Source organism: Salmo salar, chromosome 04 (genome assembly GCF_965601325.2).
Source record: "Salmo salar chromosome 04, fSalSal1, whole genome shotgun sequence".
Taxonomy (NCBI): Eukaryota; Metazoa; Chordata; class Actinopteri; order Salmoniformes; family Salmonidae; genus Salmo; species Salmo salar.
The window spans coordinates 11,246,440-11,272,440 of NC_138294.1; the positions used below are offsets into that span (position 1 = coordinate 11,246,440).

Below are 26,001 nucleotides of genomic sequence, written 5' to 3' on the forward strand. Positions count from 1 at the left end.
AGGGCCCACAGGGTGCCAGTTGGGACGCAGTCCTAGTGTTTCCCCCGTGCTCTCACACACATCAGTAAAACAGACCAAAGGTGTTTTTTAGAGCATTTTATTTGACATAATACAAAGGAGCCCATTGTTGCTCTTGTTGTTTTTCTCCAGATGTCATACTGATTTGGAATCAATAATATCCTGGTGTTAAAATCCTTGAATTATTCCTCTTATAATAATTAGTCTATCGTCATTAGCTGTATTCATCTATTATTAAGGCAGATACAAAGTGAACGTCCCAGCTAAATCCTGGAACATGGGCTACATCCAAAAACCGCACCCTATTCCCTAGATAGTGCACTCCTTTTGACCAGGACCCATAGGGCTCTGGTCAAAAGTAGTGCCCCGTATAGGGAATAAGGTGCCATTTTGGACTCAGCCATGTGGTCAGATATGTGGGAAGTAGAGTAGCAGACTGACAGGTTTAACATACAGTTGGTATTTAAACATAATAAGTAGAGTGTGTGTTGTGTGGAACTAGGGAAGCGGCGTGATCATTAGTCTTTTCAAAACCATCTTTTAATAACAAGTCTCTTCACAATGACCTTTGTCAGTCCTTCAAATGAGTTTCCTTCCTTTAGCTTTAAGTGTAGAGTCTTAGGCCTATCCTTTTGATAGGCTACTGCAAGTGTAATGGCTTGAGAGAGAGAGAGAGAGAGAGAGAGAGAGAGAGAGAGAACCCACATTTTCCAAACATAAGATAATGCAATTATAACTACTGTACACTCTCTTAAAGAGGAGAACACAGTTCAAAGTGCGTCCAAGTGAAATCTTCCTCAAAAGAAGAGAGAGAACAAGAGAGAGAGAGACAGAAAGAAAGAGAGAAAGAAAAAAAGAGACAGCCAGAAAGAAAGAGAGAGAGCGAACAAACAAAGGAAAGAGAGACCCTGTCCATGAATAGTACATGAGAAGGAAGAGAAGAGAACCTGAATGTGTCCTGTTGGTAGTTGAGATCTAGCTTGTCTTGAAGAGTGGAGAGCCCAGAGAGAGTTAGAGAGAGAGATCCAGCATAATGCTCACAGTAGACCGTATAGTACCTCTACAATGTCTTCTAATGCTTGATGAGCTACTGACCAGGGTAGAAGTACTACTGACGGTGCTGGCTTTGGCACAGGTTGCTCCAGAGTTCGTAGGACAGCGGTCCGTTTAGCTGCTACGGGGTTTCCCTCTCCAACGCCCACTCCCAGGGGCTCTCAGAAATCACCATACCTGAGAGAGGAGAAATAAAACATGTAGAAATATTACAATGATACGGGAATATAGAAGAGAGTTGAGTTTTAGCCATGTTATTGGATTTATGTGTATTTCATCTGTTTATTTGACCATGTCTTCGTGTGTGTGTGTGTGTGTGTGTGTGTGTGTGTGTGTGTGTGTGTGTGTGTGTGTGTGTGTGTGTGTGTGTGTGTGTGTGTGTGACTCACTCGTTGCTGTCTGCAGTAGGAGTGTTGTAGCTCTGTGTGTGTGTGTGTGTGTGTGTGTGTGTGTGTGTGTGTGTGTGTGTGTGACTCACTCGTTGCTGTCTGCAGTAGGAGTGTTGTAGCTCTGGAAGAGGGGCTGCATGAAGAGACCCAGAGTTCCCACCACACACACCAGGATAAAGATCCACAGGAACAGACGGTCAATTACCATCGCTACGTACTTCCAGTCCTCTATGATCTACAGGGGGAGACGGAGAGAGAGGGGAGAGGGAGAGAGGGAGAGGGAGAGAGGGGGAGAGAGGGAGAGGAAGAGAGGGAGAGGGAGAGAGGAGAGAGAGGGAGAGAGAAGGAGAGGGAGAGGGAGAGAGAGGAGAGAGAGAGAGAGAGAGAGAGAGAGAGAGAGAGAGAGAGAGAGAGAGAGAGAGAGAGAGAGAGAGAGAGAGAGAGAGAGAGAAGGAGAGAGAGAGAGAGAGAGAGAGAGAGAGAGAGAGAGAGAGAGAGAGAGAGAGAGAGAGAGAGAGAGAGAGAGAGAGAGAGAGAGAGAGAGAGAGAGAGAGAGAGAGAGAGAGAGAGAGAGAGAGAGAGAGAGAGAGAGAGAGAGAGAGAGAGAGAGAGAGAGAGAGAGAGAGAGAGAGAGAGAGAGAGAGAGAGAGAGAGAGAGAGAGAGAGAGAGAGAGAGAGAGAGAGAGAGGAGGTGTAGGGGGGGATAGACAGGAACAGAGGGGGAGAGAGAGAGGTTGGGAAAGAGAGAGGTGGGAGGTGTGGAGAGAGAGAGACAGCGGGAGAGAAAGAGAGGGGGAGGGGGAGAGAGATTGTGTGACTGTAAAAAATGTATATGCCAATTACAAATCTACACAAATCATTTGAACAGATTCCATTCTCCTCCTCCTCACCCCTTCATCTCCGTCCTCCGTCTTCATGTGTTCAGCGATATACCTCACTCCATCCACCGCCTCCTCCAGGTCAGCGTCCCACTGGACCGCCACGCGACGCCTGATCTCCGGAATACCACCGTCCCCCGACACGTCTCCCACCTTCCAGCCAAACTTCCGGGCCGAATCCTCCTTCACACAGAACGAGTCAGAGTCCGTCTGGACTCCTCCCAGCTTGATGTCGGAACACCGCTTTTTCGCCCCGCCTCGGGAATTCCCAGGGTTCCCGGAGGTGGTGTTCGCGGCAGTGGCCTGCTTCCGTCGAAGTTTTTTCCCGGACGTTACTGTTCCCGGGTCGTCTCATGAGGAGGAAGGCGGGGAGGCGAAGCAGGAAGAGGCGTTTGACCCAGTCAGGCATGCGGTGGGTGGACGGGGAGCGGTGGTGAACGTTGAGGACACACACACTGGTCACGATGGAGAAGGTCACCAACACCATAGTGAACATCAGGTATTTACCTGGAGAGGAGAGGTTGGTTAATATACACACACACACACACACACACACACACACACACACACACACACACACACACACACACACACACCACACACACACACACACACACACACACACACACACACACACACACACACACACACACACAGAGGAAGAATTACCCACATGGAATAAAAAAAATGCAGTACTAACAACACTTAAAATGTATAGAAATAATTGACCAGAACAAACCAACAAACTACGTCTACCTACCTATGAGAGGCCCAGCCAGAGAGATGGACGGTTCTACCTACCTATGAGAGGCCCAGCCAGAGAGATGGACGGTTCTACCTACCTATGAGAGGCCCAGCCAGAGAGATGGACGGTTCTACCTACCTATGAGAGGCCCAGCCAGAGAGATGGACGGTTCTACCTACCTATGAGAGGCCCAGCCAGAGAGATGGACGGTTCTACCTACCTATGTGTCACGTCCTGGCCAGTATAAGGTTAATTGGTATTGTAGTTTGGTCAGGACGTGGCAGAGGGTATTGGTTTTATGTGGTTCGGGGTGGTGTGTTTGTTGAAGGGGCATTTGATTTAGTATTCCAGGGTTTTTGGGCACTGTTTGGTTTTCATGTATTCTATGTTTAGTCTAGTATGTCTGTTTCTATGTTTGGTTAATTGGGGTTGGGACTCTCAGTTGAAGGCAGGTGTTGTCTATTTGCCTTTGACTGAGAGTCCCATATATTAGGGTGTGTTTGTTAGGTGTGGGAGATTGTTCTACGTTTAGCCTTATGCTTTGCCAGACTGTTTTTGTCGATCGTATTCCTGTTTGTTATTTTTGTGTTCATTTGGTACTTATTAAAACGTCGAGATGAGCATTCACATACCTGCTGCGTTTTGGTCCATTTCTACCGACGAGAACTGTGACACTATGAGAGACACAGCCAGAGATGGACGGTTCTACCTACCTATGAGAGACACAGCCAGAGAGATGGACGGTTCTACCTACCTATGAGAGACACAGCCAGAGAGGTGGACGGTTCTACCTACCTATGAGAGGCCCAGCCAGAGAGATGGACGGTTCTACCTACCTATGAGAGGCACAGCCAGAGAGGTGGACGGTTCTACCTACCTATGAGAGGCCCAGCCAGAGAGGTGGACGGTTCTACCTACCTATGAGAGACACAGCCAGAGAGATGGACGGTTCTACCTACCTATGAGAGGCCCAGCCAGAGAGGTGGACGGTTCTACCTACCTATGAGAGGCCCAGCCAGAGAGATGGACGGTTCTACCTACCTATGAGAGGCACAGCCAGAGAGATGGACGGTTCTACCTACCTATGAGAGGCACAGCCAGAGAGATGGGCGGTTCTACCTACCTATGAGAGGCACAGCCAGAGAGATGGGCGGTTCTACCTACCTATGAGAGGCCCAGCCAGAGAGATGGACGGTTCTACCTACCTATGAGAGGCCCAGCCAGAGAGATGGACGGTTCTACCTACCTATGAGAGACACAGCCAGAGAGATGGACGGTTCTACCTACCTATGAGAGACACAGCCAGATAGATGGGCGGTTCTACCTACCTATGAGAGACACAGCCAGAGAGATGGATGGTTCTACCTACCTATGAGAGGCACAGCCAGAGAGATGGATGGTTCTACCTACCTATGAGAGACACAGCCAGAGAGATGGACGGTTCTACCTACCTATGAGAGACACAGCCAGAGAGGTGGGCGGTTCTACCTACCTATGAGAGACACAGCCAGAGAGGTGGGCGGTTCTACCTACCTATGAGAGGCACAGCTAGAGAGGTGGACGGTTCTACCTACCTATGAGAGGCACAGCCAGAGAGGTGGGCGGTTCTACCTACCTATGAGAGGCACAGCCAGAGAGGTGGGCGGTTCTACCTACCTATGAGAGGCCCAGCCAGAGAGGTGGGCGGTTCTACCTACCTATGAGAGGCACAGCCAGAGAGGTGGGCGGTTCTACCTACCTATGAGAGGCACAGCCAGAGAGGTGGGCGGTTCTACCTACCTATGAGAGGCACAGCCAGAGAGATGGACGGTTCTACCTACCTATGAGAGGCACAGCCAGAGAGATGGACGGTTCTACCTACCTATGAGAGGCACAGCCAGAGAGGTGGGCGGTTCTACCTACCTATGAGAGGCACAGCCAGAGAGGTGGGCGGTACTATCTTAGAGATGAGCAGCAGGAAGACAGTGAGGGCCAGCAGGACAGAGATACACAGGGTCATCTTCTCCCCACAGTCAGAGGGCAGGTAGAAGACCAGGATGGCCAGAGAGGTGATCAGCACACAGGGGATGATCAGGTTGATGGTGTAGAACAGAGGCTTCCTCTTGATGACAAAGTCGTAGGTGATGTCCAGGTAGGTGATGTCGTCGGGGTCTTCGTTCTTGCGGGCGGGCAGCGACACGATGTCCCACTCGCCACTCGGCGTGAAGTCGTCCCGGCTGGCGAAGTCGCTGGTGAGGATGAGGTCGACTTCGGTGTGGTCGTAGGTCCACGAGCGGAACTTGAGTGTGCAGTTCTAGATGGATAGATAGATCAGACATCAGTGACATCAGACAACCAGACAGCATCAGTCAGACAGCATCAGTCAGACAGCATCAGTCACATCAGACACACAGACAGCATCACATCAGACAACATCAGTCACATCAGACATACAGACAGCATCACATCAGACAACATTAGTCAGATCAGACACACAGACAGCATCACATCAGACAACATCAGTCACATCAGACATACAGACAGCATCACATCAGACAACATCAGTCACATCAGACATACAGACAGCATCACATCAGACAACATCAGTCACATCAGACACACAGACAGCATCACATCAGACAACATCAGTCACATCAGACATACAGACAGCATCACATCAGACAACATCAGTCACATCAGACACACAGACAGCATCACATCAGACAACATCAGTCACATCAGACATACAGACAGCATCACATCAGACAACATCAGTCACATCAGACACACAGACAGCATCACATCAGACAACATCAGTCACATCAGACATACAGACAGCATCACATCAGACAACATCAGTCACATCAGACACACAGACAGCATCACATCAGACAACATCAGTCACATCAGACATACAGACAGCATCACATCAGACAACATTAGTCAGATCAGACACACAGACAGCATCACATCAGACAACATCAGTCACATCAGACATACAGACAGCATCACATCAGACAACATCAGTCACATCAGACACACAGACAGCATCACATCAGACAACATCAGTCAGATCAGACACACAGACAGCATCACATCAGACAACATCAGTCACATCAGACATACAGACAGCATCACATCAGACAACATCAGTCACATCAGACACACAGCCAGCATCACATCAGACAACATCAGTCACATCAGACATACAGACAGCATCACATCAGACAACATCAGTCACATCAGACACACAGACAGCATCACATCAGACAACATCAGTCACATCAGACACACAGACAGCATCACATCAGACAACATTAGTCACATCAGACACACAGACAGCATCACATCAGACAACATCAGTCACATCAGACACACAGACAGCATCACATCAGACAACATTAGTCAGATCAGACAGCATCACATCAGACAACATCAGTCACATCAGACACACAGACAGCATCAGTCAGACAACATCAGTCACATCAGACACACAGACAGCATCACATCAGACAACATCAGTCACATCAGACACACAGACAGCATCACATCAGACAACATTAGTCACATCAGACACACAGACAGCATCACATCAGACAACATCAGTCACATCAGACACACAGACAGCATCACATCAGACAACATCAGTCACATCAGACATACAGACAGCATCACATCAGACAACATCAGTCACATCAGACACACAGACAGCATCACATCAGACAACATCAGTCACATCAGACACACAGACAGCATCACATCAGACAACATCAGTCACATCAGACACACAGACAGCATCACATCAGACAACATTAGTCACATCAGACACACAGACAGCATCACATCAGACAACATCAGTCACATCAGACAACATCACATCAGACAACATCAGTCACATCAGACACACAGACAGCATCACATCAGACAACATCAGTCACATCAGACAACATCACATCAGACAACATCAGTCACATCAGACACACAGACAGCATCACATCAGACAACATCAGTCACATCAGACAACATCACATCAGACAACATCAGTCACATCAGACACACAGACAGCATCACATCAGACAACATCAGTCACATCAGACATACAGACAGCATCACATCAGACAACATCAGTCACATCAGACACACAGACAGCATCAGTCAGACAGCATCAGTCAGACCAGTATGATATTCCAGTAAACAGGAGTGTTACAGTATCCAGCTAACTTTGATAAACAGCTACATGTAACTTTTCTGTTTGATTAAGAACACTGAACTTGTATATTGGTTGTTGTTGTCGAGTCAATTATACCATGACCATTTTAAGTCTATATTTCTCAAAAGGACAGTTAGCTGTCTCTCATTGGTCCAGCCTTCTGTAACAGCCCCCAGAAGCACAGATCAAAGACAGCATCAACAACAACCACATTACAACAACACCAACAGCCACCTGCTGGTCGAAGGGGAAGTGCTGGACCTCGATGGCGCAGGCTGACTTGTAGATGGCAGGCGGGAGCCAGAAGATGTCTCCTGTGTTGGACACCACGGCGTTGCAATAGAAGGAGACCTCGTACACCCCGTCCGCACTGCAGGGACGAGAGAGTCCACATCAATGTTACACACACACACACACACACACACACACACTGCAGGGTTGAGTAAAGGTGGAACCGCTAACAGATAGATAGTATGTACAGACTGGTGTGATAACGAGGTGTGATTATTCCACATTAATTAACTGCTCCTCGTTAATCCCTCACCCTCGTTAACAGCCTGGTACTTGAGGACACATCAGGACCATTATTTCTGCACTAAATTTCAATTAAAAATCACCGTAGAAACATGAACCTTATTTTAGCTGTGGATTTTCCGCATGAGCGTTCTGGAACAGAGAGAATGTCAGAATGCCTCTACCAGGATGAGGGACATACACAAACGGATACACACATGAACAAAGGTACACACACACACACACACACACACACACACACACACACACACACACACACACACACACACACACACACATGCTGAAAGAAAGGAACATGAGCACACACACACACAGAAACACATGCTGAAAGGGACACAGACACAAACAGACACACACACACATGCTGAAAGGCACGCACACACACATGCTGAAAGGCACGCACACACACATGCTGAAAGGCACGCACACACACACACACACACACACACACACACACACACACACACACACGCTGAAAGGCACACAAACACACACAGACATGCTGAAAGGCACACACACGTCTGCAACAATACAGTAATACATTGACATCTATAAATGTATCGTACATGTGAATAGGATTCAATTTCATAAATACACACACACACTGCACCTGCGTTACATACTTGTTGTAGAGAACAATATCAGGAAGCCAAATGTGTTGAGATGGAATTCGTAGTTTTTTGATGCCTTCGTATTTCTCTGGGTCCCATCTCAGTCTGTAGTCATTCCACTCCTGGAGACAGAGACAGACAGGGACCCATAAACTACACCACCCAGAAACACACACAGCTCAACATTTCAAACACTGAGATAATGTACAATGGTATAATATGTGGTGATTACAATATGAACATCCCAAATAGCATCCTAGTCCCTATATATCAGGGCTCTCCAACTCTGTTCCTGGAGAGATACCCTCCTGTAGGTTCAGTCCAACTCAGTTCCTGGAGAGCTTCAGTCCTGTAGATTGAGTCCAACTCAGTTCCTGGAGAGCTTCAGTCCTGTAGGTTCAGTCCAACTCAGTTCTAAGGAGAGTAACAGTCCTGTAGGTTTTAACTCCAACTCAGTTCCTGGAGAGCTACCCTCCTGTAGCTTTACTCCTACAGGACGGTAGCTCTCCAGGAACAGGGTTGGAGTTAAAACCTACAGGACAGTAGCTCTCCAGGAACAGGGTTGGAGTTAAAACCTACAGGACGGTAGCTCTCCAGGAACAGGGTTGGAGTTAAAACCTACAGGACAGTAGCTCTCCAGGAACAGGGTTGGAGTTAAAACCTACAGGACGGTAGCTCTCCAGGAACAGGGTTGGAGTTAAAACCTACAGGACGGTAGCTCTCCAGGAACAGGGTTGGAGTTAAAACCTACAGGACGGTAGCTCTCCAGGAACAGGGTTGGAGTTAAAACCTACAGGACAGTAGCTCTCCAGAAACAGGGTTGGAGTTAAAACCTACAGGACAGTAGCTCTCCAGGAACAGGGTTGGAGTTAAAACCTACAGGACAGTAGCTCTCCAGGAACAGGGTTGGAGTTAAAACCTACAGGACGGTAGCTCTCCAGGAACAGGGTTGGAGTTAAAACCTACAGGACAGTAGCTCTCCAGAAACAGGGTTGGAGTTAAAACCTACAGGACAGTAGCTCTCCAGGAACAGGGTTGGAGTTAAAACCTACAGGACGGTAGCTCTCCAGGAACAGGGTTGGAGTTAAAACCTACAGGACGGTAGCTCTCCAGGAACAGGGTTGGAGTTAAAACCTACAGGACAGTATCTCTCCAGAAACAGGGTTGGAGTTAAAAGCTACAGGAGGGTATCTCTCCAGGAACAGGGTTGGAGAGCCCTGTCCTGTAGTGCACTACTGGGCACTGGTATAACGTGCCACACTATATAGAGAATATATATAGTGAAAGGGAGGCATTTGGGAGTCATCCACAGTGTTGGTTAACTGGTGCCTGTTAGGGCTGGAAGTGTAAAGACCATCACCTGGAACAGCCAGAGGTTGGTGGTCATAATCTGTTCTCTCTCATTCTGAAAGACAAACACATGGTGACATAGTGTCTGTATATGAATGTTCTGGTCAGTGTGTTATAGACATGGTGACATAGTGTCTGTATATGAATGTTCTGGTCAGTGTGTTTATAGACATGGTGACATAGTGTCTGTATATGAATGTTCTGGTCAGTGTGTTATAGACATGGTGACATAGTGTCTGTATATGAATGTTCTGGTCAGTGTGTTTATAGACATGGTGACATAGTGTCTGTATATGAATGTTCTGGTCAGTGTGTTTATAGAAATGGTGACATAGTGTCTGTATATGAATGTTCTGGTCAGTGTGTTATAGAAATGGTGACATAGTGTCTGTATATGAATGTTCTGGTCAGTGTGTTATAGAAATGGTGACATAGTGTCTGTATATGAATGTTCTGGTCAGTGTGTTATAGAAATGGTGACATAGTGTCTGTATATGAATGTTCTGGCCAGTGTGTTATAGAAATGGTGACATAGTGTCTGTATATGAATGTTCTGGTCAGTGTGTTTATAGACATGGTGACATAGTGTCTGTATATGAATGTTCTGGTCAGTGTGTTTATAGACATGGTGACATAGTGTCTGTATATGAATGTTCTGGTCAGTGTGTTATAGAAATGGTGACATAGTGTCTGTATATGAATGTTCTGGTCAGTGTGTTATAGAAATGGTGACATAGTGTCTGTATATGAATGTTCTGGTCAGTGTGTTATAGAAATGGTGACATAGTGTCTGTATATGAATGTTCTGGCCAGTGTGTTATAGAAATGGTGACATAGTGTCTGTATATGAATGTTCTGGTCAGTGTGTTTATAGACATGGTGACATAGTGTCTGTATATGAATGTTCTGGTCAGTGTGTTTATAGACATGGTGACATAGTGTCTGTATATGAATGTTCTGGTCAGTGTGTTATAGAAATGGTGACATAGTGTCTGTATATGAATGTTCTGGTCAGTGTGTTATAGAAATGGTGACATAGTGTCTGTATATGAATGTTCTGGTCAGTGTGTTATAGAAATGGTGACATAGTGTCTGTATATGAATGTTCTGGTCAGTGTGTTTATAGAAATGGTGACATAGTGTCTGTATATGAATGTTCTGGTCAGTGTGTTATAGAAATGGTGACATAGTGTCTGTATATGTATGTTCTGGTCAGTGTGTTATAGAAATGGTGACATAGTGTCTGTATATGAATGTTCTGGTCAGTGTGTTATAGAAATGGTGACATAGTGTCTGTATATGAATGTTCTGGTCAGTGTGTTATAGAAATGGTGACATAGTGTCTGTATATGAATGTTCTGGTCAGTGTGTTATAGAAATGGTGACATAGTGTCTGTATATGAATGTTCTGGTCAGTGTGTTTATAGACATGGTGACATAGTGTCTGTATATGAATGTTCTGGTCAGTGTGTTATAGAAATGGTGACATAGTGTCTGTATATGAATGTTCTGGCCAGTGTGTTATAGAAATGGTGACATAGTGTCTGTATATGAATGTTCTGGTCAGTGTGTTTATAGAAATGGTGACATAGTGTCTGTATATGAATGTTCTGGTCAGTGTGTTATAGAAATGGTGACATAGTGTCTGTATATGAATGTTCTGGTCAGTGTGTTTATAGAAATGGTGACATAGTGTCTGTATATGAATGTTCTGTTCAGTGTGTGTGTGTGTGTGTGTGTACCCACCACACTGATGAGCTGTGACAGAGACACCTGTATAGAGATGGTAACCTGCTGGCTCTTGTTAACAGCAGGACGGATCAGTTTGTTATAACGCTCTGGACTCAACAGGTAGTTCACCAGCCGCTCCTCGGCATTCTCCGCTCCTGTACCTGGACACACACACACACGAGAGAGAGAGAGAGTTTCTGAAAGCACACACACCAGCCTCCCTTGACTCAACAAGATACAAAACACACTTTCACACACACCAGATAGCTGTTCACCATCTGAAACGAGCACACGCCCACACGTCTCACACACACACACACACACACACACACACACACACACACACAGGAGATAGACTGCTGATAGTTTAGGTCCCCATAGTAGCACAGCTATTTTATCTGAAAGGAACACACTCACAGACAGAACGTCTGCTCAAACACAGACCCAACACTCTGGCTCAGAGAGACAGATAAATGCCTTATAAAAGGGGCAATCTGGGATTCAAACTACAATAAAAGGGCCACTTTACCTTGGTAAACAGCTGAGGGACGGGGCAGGAGAAATATAACCACTCTCAAATTCATAGACAAAGATATGGATGCAGGGACTGACCATCCACGTGATTCTAGTTTTAATAATGTTCTGAAGCTTCAGGCTACAGTGTTTGTTTACAAACAATGGAGAAAAACAAGCTTATATTTTGGGTTTTGATAGGTTAAGATGGTTGAACTAAGATCAAGAGACATTTATAAATGATATTCTTCAAGAATGAATGGATATATACCATTCATTTCAATGTAAAAAAAACCATTAAATCCCTGATTGCCCCTTTAACTAACAGAGGTTTGTTGGCAGAGAGTTTGAACTCTAGAGGACTGACACACTGTAGCAGCCATCACGGCCCCTCCAGACATGTGGAGAAGGAAAATGTCAACATACACACAATATGAGAGTGTGTGTGTGTGTGTATAAAAAGCAGAGACAGAAACAGAGAGACAGAAAGATGACAGAAAGACGACTGAAAGACAGAGACATTGTCTTTTTCTGCTCCAATGTAACCCTCTCTCTCTCTCTCTCTCTCTCTCTCTCTCTCTCTCTCTCTCTCTCTCTCTCTCTCTCTGGTCGTGCTACTCCCACAATACATTGCTCTGACACACTCCTATCTTCTGTCATGATCCCCCCCAGCAGCTGACTGGGAATCAGAGTGTGTAGTGACGTGGCAACGTATGCAGAGACAGCTGGAGGGGAGGAATCTAACACACACTAACGTTTAGTCCACGCATCACTTTTCCTCTGCTGCACTTTACTGTAACAGCCCAGAGACAAAGCAGTTGTAGAGCTGATGTCATTACAACCAGCATTACCCGCAGGGAGAAACCTACCTGTACTGTTAGTTAACTCAACTGCTGTTCAGTTCAGCTAGGCTACCAAAGCTTTCTGTGTGTTAAAGGTTGTGAAGGCCCTAGTTCAGGTTTCTGTGTGTTCAAGGTTGTGAAGGCCCTAGTTAAGGTTTCTGTGTGTTCAAGGTTGTGAAGGCCCTAGTTCAGGTTTCTGTGTGTTCAAGGTTGTGAAGGCCCTAGTTAAGGTTTCTGTGTGTTCAAGGTTGTGAAGGCCCTAGTTCAGGTTTCTGTGTGTTCAAGGTTGTGAAGACCCTAGTTCAGGTTTCTGTGTGTTCAAGGTTGTGAAGGCCCTAGTTAAGGTTTCTGTGTGTTCAAGGTTGTGAAGGCCCTAGTTAAGGTTTCTGTGTGTTCAAGGTTGTGAAGGCCCTAGTTAAGGTTTTCTGTGTGTTCAAGGTTGTGAAGGCCCTAGTTCAGGTTTCTGTGTGTTCAAGGTTGTGAAGACCCCTAGTTCAGGTTTCTGTGTGTTCAAGGTTGTGAAGGCCCTAGTTAAGGTTTCTGTGTGTTCAAGGTTGTGAAGGCCCTAGTTAAGGTTTCTGTGTGTTCAAGGTTGTGAAGGCCCTAGTTCAGGTTTCTGTGTGTTCAAGGTTGTGAAGACCCTAGTTCAGGTTTCTGTGTGTTCAAGGTTGTGAAGGCCCTAGTTAAGGTTTCTGTGTGTTCAAGGTTGTGAAGACCCTAGTTCAGGTTTCTGTGTGTTCAAGGTTGTGAAGACCCTAGTTAAGGTTTCTGTGTGTTCAAGGTTGTGAAGACCCTAGTTAAGGTTTCTGTGTGTTCAAGGTTGTGAAGACCCTAGTTCAGGTTTCTGTGTGTTCAAGGTTGTGAAGGCCCTAGTTCAGGTTTCTGTGTGTTCAAGGTTGTGAAGGCCCTAGTTCAGGTTTCTGTGTGTTCAAGGTTGTGAAGGCCCTAGTTCAGGTTTCTGTGTGTTCAAGGTTGTGAAGACCCTAGTTCAGGTTTCTGTGTGTTCAAGGTTGTGAAGACCCTAGTTCAGGTTTCTGTGTGTTCAAGGTTGTGAAGACCCTAGTTCAGGTTTCTGTGTGTTCAAGGTTGTGAAGAACCTAGTTCAGGTTTCTGTGTGTTCAAGGTTGTGAAGACCCTAGTTAAGTTGAGTATTGTATCAAGTTAGCAAGTAGACATGTTTTATAGATACCAGGCAGGATATATTCAAAACCAAGCACTAACATTAGTGACCCTGGTCAGGAGTAGTGCAGGGAATAGGGAATAGGGCCCTGGTCAGAAGTACTGCACTACATAGGAAATAGGGTCCTGGTCAGAAGTAGTGCACTACATAGGGAATAGGGCCCTGGTCAGATGTACTGCACTACATAGGGAATAGAGCCCTGGTCAGAAGTAGTGCACTACATCGGGAATAAGGCCCTGGTCAGAAGTAGTGCACTACATAGGGAATAAGGCCCTGGTCAGAAGTACTGCACTACATAAGGAATAGGGCCCGGTCAGAAGTAGTGCACTACATAGGGAATAGGGCCCTGGTCAGAAGTAGTGCACTACATAGGGAATAGGGCCCTGGTCAGAAGTAGTGCACTACATGGGGAATAGGGCCCTGGTCAGAAGTAGTGCACTACATAGGAAATAGGGTCCTGGTAAGAAGTAGTGCACTACATAGGGAATAGGGCCCTGGTCAGAAGTACTGCACTACATAGGGAATAGAGCCCTGGTCAGAAGTAGTGCACTACATAGGGAATAGAGCCCTGGTCAGAAGTAGTGCACTACATAGGGAATAGGGTCCTGGTCAGAAGTAGTGCACTACATAGGGAATAGGGCCCTGGTCAGAAGTAGTGCACTACATGGGGAATAGGGCCCTGGTCAGAAGTAGTGCACTACATAGGGAATAGGGCCCTGGTCAGAAGTAGTGCACTACATAGGGAATAGGGCCCTGGCCAGAAGTAGTGCACTACATGGGGAATAGGGCCCTGGTCAGAAGTAGTGCACTACATGGGGAATAGAGTTCCATTTGGAACAAAGACACTGTACACAATCAAATTAGTACTCATCCCTCTGATAGGTCGAGTGACTGACTGATATTAGCATCCACATCCCTCTATAGTTGTGTGTATAATGTACACTGTAGCTAGCTGTTCTATACCGCAGAACAATCACTGCATGTCTTTTCAAAAAAGCTCTTTGCTCTCCCTGTGAATAGGATATTAGCACAGTATCAGAGAGAGAGACAGAGCGAGAGATAGATAGATGTAGAGAGAGAGAGAAAGAGGCAGAGAAAGAGACAGAATCTGTCAAAAGTGAGTTGCTGCAGCATCATGAAAACATCTGTTAAATGTCATGGAATGTTAGAATGATAGCACACATATGGAGAAGATCCTTTGGAGTAAAACACACACACAGACACAGACACACACATAGAAAAACACACACCAGAGGAGAGTGAATCAGTTGAACCTCTACCATGCTGTCTCTTTTCCCTCATTCTGCATCATGTAGTTAAGGTGTATCTGTAGAAACACTGTTCTTTCACATGTTATCAGCTGGGATAAAGGACATGTAAAGCAGATCATGTTAAGATGGAGAATAAACTCTCTTTGTGCACGTTGATCATTTTGTGGAGATGTAACCAGTTCAATGTATCATTATGGTACCACTGTCTTCATGACTCTTTATTAGGTGTCCCAACTGATGTTTACGTTTCAACTCAACAAACATTGTGTGTGTGTGTGTGTGTGTGTGTGTGTGTGTGTGTGTGTGTGTGTGTGTGTGTGTGTGTGTGTGTGTGTGTGTGTGTGTGTGTGTGTGTGTGTGTGTGTGTGTGTGTGTGTGTGTGTGTGTAGCTCACCAGACAAAGCGTTAGCGGTGGAGGAGAGGTAGAACATATCCTGGTTTAAATTATTAAGAGAGAAACCATCTGGAGCGGCTTCCTTTAAGAGCTAGTCTCTCCAGCCTGAACATGCACGCACGCACACACTATCACTCTCTTTCTCAAACAAACAGTGAGGTCTCCTTTATCAGTGTGATGGTCTCAGGTCTCCTTTATCAGTGTGATGGTCTCAGGTCTCCTTTATCAGTGTGATGGTCTCAGGTCTCCTTTATCAGTGTGATGGTCTCAGGTCTCCTTTATCAGTGTGATGGTCTCAGGTCTCCTTTATCAGTGTGATGGTCTCAGGTCTCTTTTATCAGTGTGATGGTCTCAGGTCTCTTTTATCAGTGTGATGGTCTCAGGTCTCCTTTATCAGTGTGATGGTCTCAGGTCTCCTTTATCAGTGTGATGGTCTCAGGTCTCCTTTATCAGTGTGATGGTCTCAGGTCTCCTTTATCAGTGTGATGGTCTCAGGTCTCCTTTATCAGTGTGATGGTCTCAGGTCTCCTTTATCAGTGTGATGGTCTCAGGTCTCCTTTATCAGTGTGATGGTCTCAGGTCTCCTTTATCAGTGTGATGGTCTCAGGTCTCCTTTATCAGTGTGATGGTCTCAGGTCTCCTTTATCAGTGTGATGGTCTCAGGTCTCCTTTATCAGTGTGATGGTCTCAGGTCTCAGCTGCTGTGGGTTGTTTCAGTGTGGATGACTTCAGCTTGGAGAGGAAAGGGGATGGGGAGGAGAGAGGGAGGAGAGGAGGGAGGAGAGGCAGTGGGGAGAAGAGAGGGGATAGGGAGAGGAGAGAGGAGAGGTGATGGGGAGAAGAGAGGAGAGGGATGAGGAGAGGAGAGAGGGAGAGGGAGGAGAGGGGGAGAAGAGAGGAGAGGGGGAGAAGAGAGGAGAGGGGATGGGGATGGGGAGAGGAGAGAGGGAGGGAGGAGAGGGGGAGAAGAGAGAGGGAGGAGAGAGGAGAAGGGGAGAGGAGAAGGGGAGAAGAAAGGAGAAAGAAGAGAGGAGAGGGGGAGAAGAGAGAGGAGAGGCGATGGAGAGGAGAGGCGACACCACACCCATAGAGCATCCTCATCACCTCTAGGTTACACTTTATCTGAACCTGGAGCCTTCATAAAGGCTACATAACACTGTCATAACCCTACATAGCACGGTCATAAGTGTTTTTTTGTTTCAGCCCAGCGCTAACACACCTGATTCAACGACTCAATCTAACCATCAAGCCCTGGAATAGTGGAATCGGGGGTATTAGTGCTGGGCTGGAACAAATATGTGCAATCCTAAGGGTACACCTGGACTGGGAGGAATGCTGGCCTTTATTAATATTAACAGTAAGGGCAAATAAAAAGCAGACTGAGGCGCCTGTGAGAAAGAACTGTCACACACATACATATACACCCCCCCGTTGGGATGGAAATGTTGGCAGAGTGACACAACTCTCTTGTTACCGCCTGATGAGAACTGCATCCTGGGTAGATCACTAATGCTCAGCTGTCATTGGTCTGCACAGTGTGTTTGTGTGTGTGCACCTGTACTTGTATGTGTATGTTTCTGTGTGTGTGTTTCTGTATGTGTGTGTGTGTGTGTGTGTGTGTGTGTGTGTGTGTGTGTGTGTGTGTGTGTGTGTGTGTGTGTGTGTGTGTGTGTGTGTGTGTGTGTGTGTGTGTGTGTGTGTGTGTGTGTGTGTGTGTGTGTGTGTGTGCTCAACAGACTGCAGGAGACTGGTCCTTTCCTCTGTGGGTTCATGTACCTTGTCTTCTATACCTGGATCACTGGATCACACCTCCACCCCAAGCTGTAAGGCCCTAGTGTGCATCTAGCTAGCAGGAGAGACTGAGGCTGGGGCCGTGGTAGACATGATCAGGACTCTACAGAGAATCAATCTGTCTGTCTGTGTCCTGGAAACTCAATTGAACTTCAACGAATACCTTCACGTTTCAATACAAACTGATTAACTGAATAAGGTATGTGTTGGAGTAAGCAGAGAGGAAGTGGCGAAACAAGAGAGATTTACTCCACCCAAGATCTGTCCCCATGAGATAAGCCCTTTTTGTATGAAGGTCTATGAGAGACTGTCAAATTACATGAGTCTTATTTGATTTAATAGAAATGTCCTAATGTTTAGGCTGTTACAAATGTATTGATACATGTGAATGCACGTGCATTCTGGCAAGATTTAGAAAAACGACTTAGTTGTGCCTGTTGTTCACATGCGTATCTGCTCTCTCATTGGCTAAAATGGTCCCACCTAATCTCACCTGCCTTCAATCACGGAGGACAAGTATTTCCATTCTTAGAGCTGTCACTCGGCTATCTTGTCAACATAAAATATAATCTTTGGAGTAAGGCAGCCGGTCGCAAATTGCTCCTTGTCCCTTACGCTTGGCCATAACCCCTCGATGGGTGTTGGCATGTCTGTAGGGTCTGGGTAGGTATCAGATAGATGTTAGCATGTCTGTAGGGTCTGGGTAGTTATCAGCTAGGTGTTAGCATGTCTGTAGGGTCTAGGTAGGTATCAGATAGATGTTAGCATGTCTGTAGGGTCTAGGTAGGTATCAGATAGATGTTAGCATGTCTGTAGGGTCTGGGTAGTTATCAGCTAGGTGTTAGCATGTCTGTAGGGTCTAGGTAGGTATCAGATAGCTGTTAGCATGTCTGTAGGGTCTGGGTAGTTATCAGATAGGTGTTAGCATGTCTGTAGGGTCTGGGTAGGTATCAGATAGATGTTAGCATGTCTGTAGGGTCTGGGTAGTTATCAGATAGGTGTTAGCATGTCTGTAGGGTCTGGGTAGTTATCAGATAGGTGTTAGCATGTCTGTAGGGTCTGGGTAGGTATCAGATAGATGTTAGCATGTCTGTAGGGTCTGGGTAGGTATCAGATAGATGTTAGCATGTCTGTAGGGTCTGGGTAGTTATCAGCTAGGTGTTAGCATGTCTGTAGGGTCTGGGTAGGTATCAGATAGATGTTAGCATGTCTGTAGGGTCTGGGTAGTTATCAGATAGGTGTTAGCATGTCTGTAGGGTCTGGGTAGGTATCAGATAGATGTTAGCATGTCTGTAGGGTCTGGATAGTTATCAGATAGATGTTAGCATGTCTGTAGGGTCTGGGTAGTTATCAGATAGATGTTAGCATGTCTGTAGGGTCTGGGTAGTTATCAGATAGATGTTAGCATGTCTGTAGGGTCTGGGTAGTTATCAGATAGATGTTAGCATGTCTGTAGGGTCTGGGTAGTTATCAGATAGGTGTTAGCATGTCTGTAGGGTCTGGGTAGGTATCAGATAGATGTTAGCATGTCTGTAGGGTCTGGGTAGGTATCAGATAGGTGTTAGCATGTCTGTAGGGTCTGGGTAGGTATCAGATAGATGTTAGCATGTCTGTAGGGTCTGGGTAGGTATCAGATAGGTGTTAGCATGTCTGTAGGGTCTGGGTAGGTATCAGATAGGTGTTAGCATGTCTGTAGGGTCTGGGTAGTTATCAGATAGGTGTTAGCATGTCTGTAGGGTCTGGGTAGGTATCAGATAGATGTTAGCATGTCTGTAGGGTCTGGGTAGTTATCAGATAGGTGTTAGCATGTCTGTAGGGTCTGGGTAGGTATCAGATAGGTGTTAGCATGTCTGTAGGGTCTGGGTAGGTATCAGATAGATGTTAGCATGTCTGTAGGGTCTGGGTAGTTATCAGATAGGTGTTAGCATGTCTGTAGGGTCTGGGTAGGTATCAGATAGGTGTTAGCATGTCTGTAGGGTCTGGGTAGGTATCAGATAGATGTTAGCATGTCTGTAGGGTCTGGGTAGGTATCAGATAGATGTTAGCATGTCTGTAGGGTCTGGGTAGGTATCAGATAGATGTTAGCATGTCTGTAGGGTCTGGGTAGTTATCAGATAGATGTTAGCATGTCTGTAGGGTCTGGGTAGGTATCAGATAGGTGTTAGCATGTCTGTAGGGTCTGGGTAGGTATCAGATAGATGTTAGCATGTCTGTAGGGTCTGGGTAGGTATCAGATAGATGTTAGCATGTCTGTAGGGTCTGGGTAGTTATCAGATAGGTGTTAGCATGTCTGTAGGGTCTGGGTAGGTATCAGATAGGTGTTAGCATGTCTGTAGGGTCTGGGTAGGTATCAGATAGATGTTAGCATGTCTGTAGGGTCTGGGTAGGTATCAGATAGATGTTAGCATGTCTGTAGGGTCTGGGTAGTTATCAGATAGGTGTTAGCATGTCTGTAGGGTCTGGGTAGGTATCAGATAGATGTTAGCATGTCTGTAGGGTCTGGGTAGTTATCAGATAGGTGTTAGCATGTCTGTAGGGTCTGGGTAGGTATCAGATAGATGTTAGCATGTCTGTAGGGTCTGGGTAGGTATCAGATAGGTGTTAGCATGTCTGTAGGGTCTGGGTAGGTATCAGATAGATGTTAGCATGTCTGTAGGGTCTGGGTAGTTATCAGATAGGTGTTAGCATGTCTGTAGGCTCTGGGTAGGTATCAGATAGATGTTAGCATGTCTGTAGGGTCTGGGTAGTTATCAGATAGATGTTAGCATGTCTGTAGGGTCTGGGTAGGTATCAGATAGGTGTTAGCATGTCTGTAGGGTCTGGGTAGGTATCAGATAGGTGTTAGCATGTCTGTAGGGTCTGGGTAGTTATCAGATAGGTGTTAGCATGTCTGTAGGCTCTGGGTAGGTATCAGATAGATGTTAGCATGTCTGGTGGTTCTGGGTAGGTATAAACAGTGTACTGGTAAAGCTTCCACCATATTGCTTTCATCTTCCAGATGTGAAAACAATGAAGGGGAGGGGTAAGACGTGAATTGGGATGGGCTGAGTGTCTATGCGGGTCCAAGCAACCCATGGAAAGTGTGTGTTTGACTCCACAAGCTGAAGGCCTTGGTTTCCATTCATGTCTAACTACTTCCTCCTTCACTGGCTGAGCTTCACTTCAGGTATCTGCAGTCTGGCTGAACACTGTGCATGATAATGGGACTATTTACTCCTGCAGTGTTTCTTTAAAGGCCTAGGGAAGTAAAAAATTAGATTTTGTTGTGTTTTATATACACTGAGGGTACAAAACATTAGGAACACCTGCTCTTTCCATGACATAGACTGACCAAGTGAATCCAGGTGAAATCAATGATCCTTTATTGATGTCACCTGTTAAATCCACTTCAGTCAGTGTGGATGAAGGGGAGGAGACATGTTAAAGAAGGATTTTTAGGCCTTCAGACATGAGACATGGATTGTGTGTGTGCCATTAATAGGGTGAATGGACAAGATAAGATATTTAAGTGCCTTTGAACAGGGTTTGGTAGTAGGTGCCAGGCACACCGGTTTGTGTTAAGAACTGCAATGCTGCTGGGTTTTTCACACTCAACAGTTTCCACTGTGTATCAAGAATGGTCCACCACCCAAAGGACATCCAGCCAACTTGACACAACTGTGGGAAGCATCGGAGTCACCATGGGCCAGCCTCCCTGTGGAACACTGTGGAATGTGTGGAGCGCTTTTGAGACCTTGTGGAGTCCATGCCCCAACGAATTGGTGGGGGGTGGGGGGGAATAATACTGTGAAATTGTGAAAATGATGATAACACCCTTTTAGTGTAAGAACTGTTTGAATGGAGTTTTGGCCTGCCTGGTGACATCACCCCCCCCCCCCCCCCCCCCCCCAGCACTAACACACCTGATTCAAATAATCAACGGCTTGATGATGAGTTGATTTGTTTTATCAGGTGTGTTAGTGCCATGGCAAAACCCCTCTGGCTCTCCAGGACCAGGATGAGTAACACTACTAGTGTACTAGTTGTAAGTAGAGTAAATTAGACTTCTCCTGCCATAGTCGTATTGACTCAGTGTCATTAATGTTCTCTACTAAACCGTTATATCCAAGGGCCCAACGTTGACTGAACAGCTTTAGGCATGAAAGTTTTCCTTTACAAATGTCTAGCGAGATTCAACAGAACACCACTGTATTCAATAGAGACACACTTTAGAGAGTTGAATCCGTGTGCGCTGTCCATGGTGCTGACAGTTTGCTGAGATCAGGCTACAAGGTCATGCAGTCTGTAATCGTGGCAAACTTTCAGAACAACGGACAACGGAAACTCCCCTGCAAGTTTTCAAGACCTAAAAAAGCGAGGAGAGGGCGAAACAACATACTTACATAAGCTGTTATACGAAAATATCCAGCGACTTTGGAAGCTGTCTTCGTTGCTATATATATATATATATATATATACACTTTAGAATGTATATAATATGTTTCCTTACTTGAGTAATAGCCTATCCAAATACATTTCGAAAAGCGATTTATTTCAGTCTGTAGTGTATAGCCTAGATGCATTTCACAAACGACTTCGTGACATTGTCTAATTTAAAAACAATGTGGTCAACCCGAGCGGCGTTCATTTTGAGTGAGTCTTCTGCGTGCAAAACATGAAATTTACAAACACAAACGGTTTACCATTGAGGCTACTTACTTGAGAGAGATAAGAGAAGGAGAGAGAGCGATAAAGTCACGGTCACCGCCATATCTCCTCCGTGTCCTTCTTCCCTTCCCCGGAATCCGACGCTCAAAACTTGGATGGGGCTGTGCCGGAGTGGGGTTATTATCTCCGGGAGAGATGGTCAAAAGTTCACGGCAAAGCGCAGCAGGAGATCCAGGACTGTCAACGCGTTCATACACCATCGAGGTCGTCAGAAATGAACCGCGTCGTGATCGTTGTTGTGGTAGCCTACGAACCGATCCGTTTAGATGTTTGCGTCTCCGGTAATTCTCACAAACACGTGCACTCAGTCCTGATCTGATCTTTGCCCCTCCACCCTCAAGCGGTGTGTCACAATACAAATTAGAAAGCGAATGCGTACAGATTAATGTGATAACATATCGATGGACGTAATGGATCACATTGAAATTCCCTGTAACTCTGATACTGAAACAAAATCACGTCGCTATCCTCGTCGTCCGTCGGAGTGGCCCGCGCCTTGCCTCAGACTTGCGGTTTCAGCCAAACGCCACAAACTCGCCGCGTTGACATTTGAGATAAATTTGATCCGTGTCCCAATCTAACAGGCTACGCATGTCTACAGAACAGAGAAATATGTTTTTGCAACTGTTTAGGCTACATTTCACTGAGTATTCCCTACGCCACGTTTAATTAAAAGCATAAACGACAAACCTCTCTTTTTCAGTTGTAACTTTTTTTTTTTTTACACACCAAATGTATCATGTATCAGGTTAAATAAAGGCGAAATAAAAAATCCTAAACGATAGGCCTATGTCTAAGCGAATGATTGTCGTTAAAACTCGGGCTGGCTCCGTGGACCACTCGAGGTTAGAACGCTCTGAGCTTGGACCGGAATGGAACGCGTCACGTGACCCGGTGGAAGCCTGAGAGGACGGATCCCTGCGCTACTCTGTTACAAAACTCAACTCAACACAGAACCAGATTTCGAAATTGCGCCTGGAATTATTCCCCAATATTCGACTTGCATTGGCAGCTAGACTGACCCCTCACACGCAGGGTATAGCCTGCCAGATGTAGGCTAATACATGGATAAATTAATATATATCCTAAATAAATAAACCTAGTCTACATTATTTTTCATATTTTCAGCAGAATTGTTTAACAATTGCTGCAGGACTGTATTCACGCAAACTGTGAGGATTGTTTAGCTAGCGTTTAATTGCGTTGTTTGAAGAAAGTGTTTTGGGACCACTAACTGCACGTGGCCTGCCCGCGGGCTCCCCAGCGTGATGGTGTATTTGATCAGTGCCTCGAGGCAGTTGGAGGCTCCTGCTGCTCTCCGTGTGATGCCGAACTTATTCACCTGGATGAAATCTGTCTGATAGTCACGACTTCATGATAAGAGGAAGGAAAGTACTGGAACTCACACGTCACACAAACCCTTTCTCTATCACTCGCTCCCCCTCTCTTTCTCCCCACTCTCTGCCTCACTCTTTCTCTCTCTCTCAAACACACACACCTGCTACCCTTACTTCCCAGAAGACTTTGGAAAGCCTTCGAAGTAAGAGGGCACTTAGGTTGCATTATCCGCTTTCGCTGCACATCATTCAATTTAAATGTGGGGTAAAGACTAGGCTACTACACTAGGTCCTGGACTGTGTCCCAAATCATTCCATATTCCCCATATAGTCCTATATATTCCCTATATAGTTTTGACCCTCTTCCCTATTTAGTTCACTTCTTTTTAACCAGGGCCCTGGTCAAAAGTAGTGGACTATATACTGTAGGGAATGGGGAATAATTTGGGATGCAGCCCTGGACCTAGTGTAGTAGCCTAGCCTATCAAGACTGGTCTGAGTGGTGGTGTCGGACGGTCAAAGCAGGACCTCTGTAGCTACAGTAGCACCTGGCACACGCACCAAAGACAGGGGAAGAGGGAAGGGGAGAGAAAGACACAGAGGAGACAATTTTACTTTTTAACATTGAGCTTGTCATTCATGAATAAAGCATGGATGGACTCCAACTATAGAGTCTTAAAAGCTTGGATTTTCCTGCCGCTGACATGACAGGTTCTTTTCTAAGACACTCTGCAGTTGCTTAATACATTTTTTATAGCCATTGATTCTTAAAGAATACAGCTTATAGATGCCCTATGAGCTTAGTTCAACCGTCTTAACCCATCAGAACCCAAAATAGAAGCTTGTTTCACTCCAATGTTTGTAAACAAAGTAAATGTAAACAAACATTATAAAGACTCAAAACATGATTCTTTTGATTTCATGGATGATCAGTCCTTGCATCCATAGTCCCGTCTATACATTTGAGAGTGTTAAAGATGCTCTATGAAGAAATCCCTCTGCCATTTCCTGGTTTTTGAAATTCTAATAGTTTGCCTAATCTCAGTTTACATGACAAAACAAACTAGTATAGAGTAGAGAATCATTGTACCATCTAAACCACTGGGAAATATATTTTCCATAACCAAAAATATTGTATTTTCAGCTGTTTGAAACTTGTGTACGAAACTGAAAGTAGAAGATGCAAAAACAAAACTTATAAAGTGGGAAGTATAGAAAAGGAGCACATAGAACAGATCTACAGCTTCTTAGACTTGCTTTCAATGAAAATGACAGATCTATAACTCACATTTCTATGTGCATTTTGTTGGGTCATCCAAAAAGTGACATATTGCAGTTTTAACATTTCTCCAGTGTTGTCTTTCAAATCCAAGATTGCACCTTCATAGAGAATAGATATTTATTCTCAGCTACTTTCCTTTGATAGTGTCACTGGAAGGACAATACTCAAATGGCACCCTATTTAAGTGCACTACTTTTCTATGGGCTCTGCTCAGAAGGAGTGCACTAAATAGGGAATAGGATGCCATTTGGGGCTCAAGCGAAGTCAACATGTAGATTCGCATATGGGGATCATAGGCTTTACACAGACGATACGATTTCATTTGAAGGATCAATTCAATCAAACCCCTCAATATCCTAATCAAGACATAATACATTAAAACAGTGAGTAAAACAGCCAATATTGTCATATTTTGAAGTGGAACTGAGAAGTAGAAACATATGTTGTGACTCCACTAGTCCTCCAAAATACAAATCATCACACCATAACAAAACGTGATCATTCCTAGGATTTAGAGCTGTGACTAGTGAACGGCAGAGCATGACAATAAATCACTCACACATGACTCACTCTTCCAAGCTCACGGGATATTTTAATCTCATGTAATGGAGGTGTCTGTGTGTGTGTCACATATTTAGTCACTGACACACACACACACACACACACACACACACACACACACACACACACACCACACACACACACACACACACACACACACACACACACACACACACACACACACACACACACACAAACGCCATATTATATATGAAGATTGCATCCCAAATGGCACCCTATTCCCTATAAAGTGCATTACTTTTGACTAGAGCTGATAGGGTTCTGGTCAACAGTAGTGCCCTACCTAGGGAATAGGGTGCTGGTGAGCTCTTCTAAGTATAGTGATAATCAACCTTTTACCCTGGACCACCACCCTTTACCCTGGACCACCACCCTTTACCCTGGACCACCACATTTTACCCTGGACCACCACATTTTACCTTGGACCACTACCCTTTACCCTGGACCACCACATTTTACCCTGGACCACCACCCTTTACCCTGGACCACCACCCTTTACCCTGGACCACCACCCTTTACCCTGAACCACCACCCTTTACCCTGGACCACTACCCTTTACCCTGGACCACCACCCTTTACCCTGGACCACCACCCTTTACCCTGG

General features: G+C 45.5%; 1 pseudogene across 1 annotated transcript; it reads right to left on the reverse strand.

The window, feature by feature from the left end:
* Window positions 1-81: 81 nt before the first annotated feature.
* Window positions 82-23,075, reverse strand: LOC145850218 (neuronal acetylcholine receptor subunit beta-2-like; annotated as a pseudogene). Its single transcript, XR_014392074.1, has 9 exons — window positions 22,188-23,075; window positions 11,514-11,659; window positions 9,778-9,822; window positions 8,430-8,539; window positions 7,507-7,642; window positions 4,986-5,376; window positions 2,351-2,845; window positions 1,550-1,695; window positions 82-1,248 (listed from the first exon to the last, which is right to left on the reverse strand). The product of XR_014392074.1 is annotated as a neuronal acetylcholine receptor subunit beta-2-like (transcript).
* Between the last annotated feature and the right edge of the window lie 2,926 nt (window positions 23,076-26,001).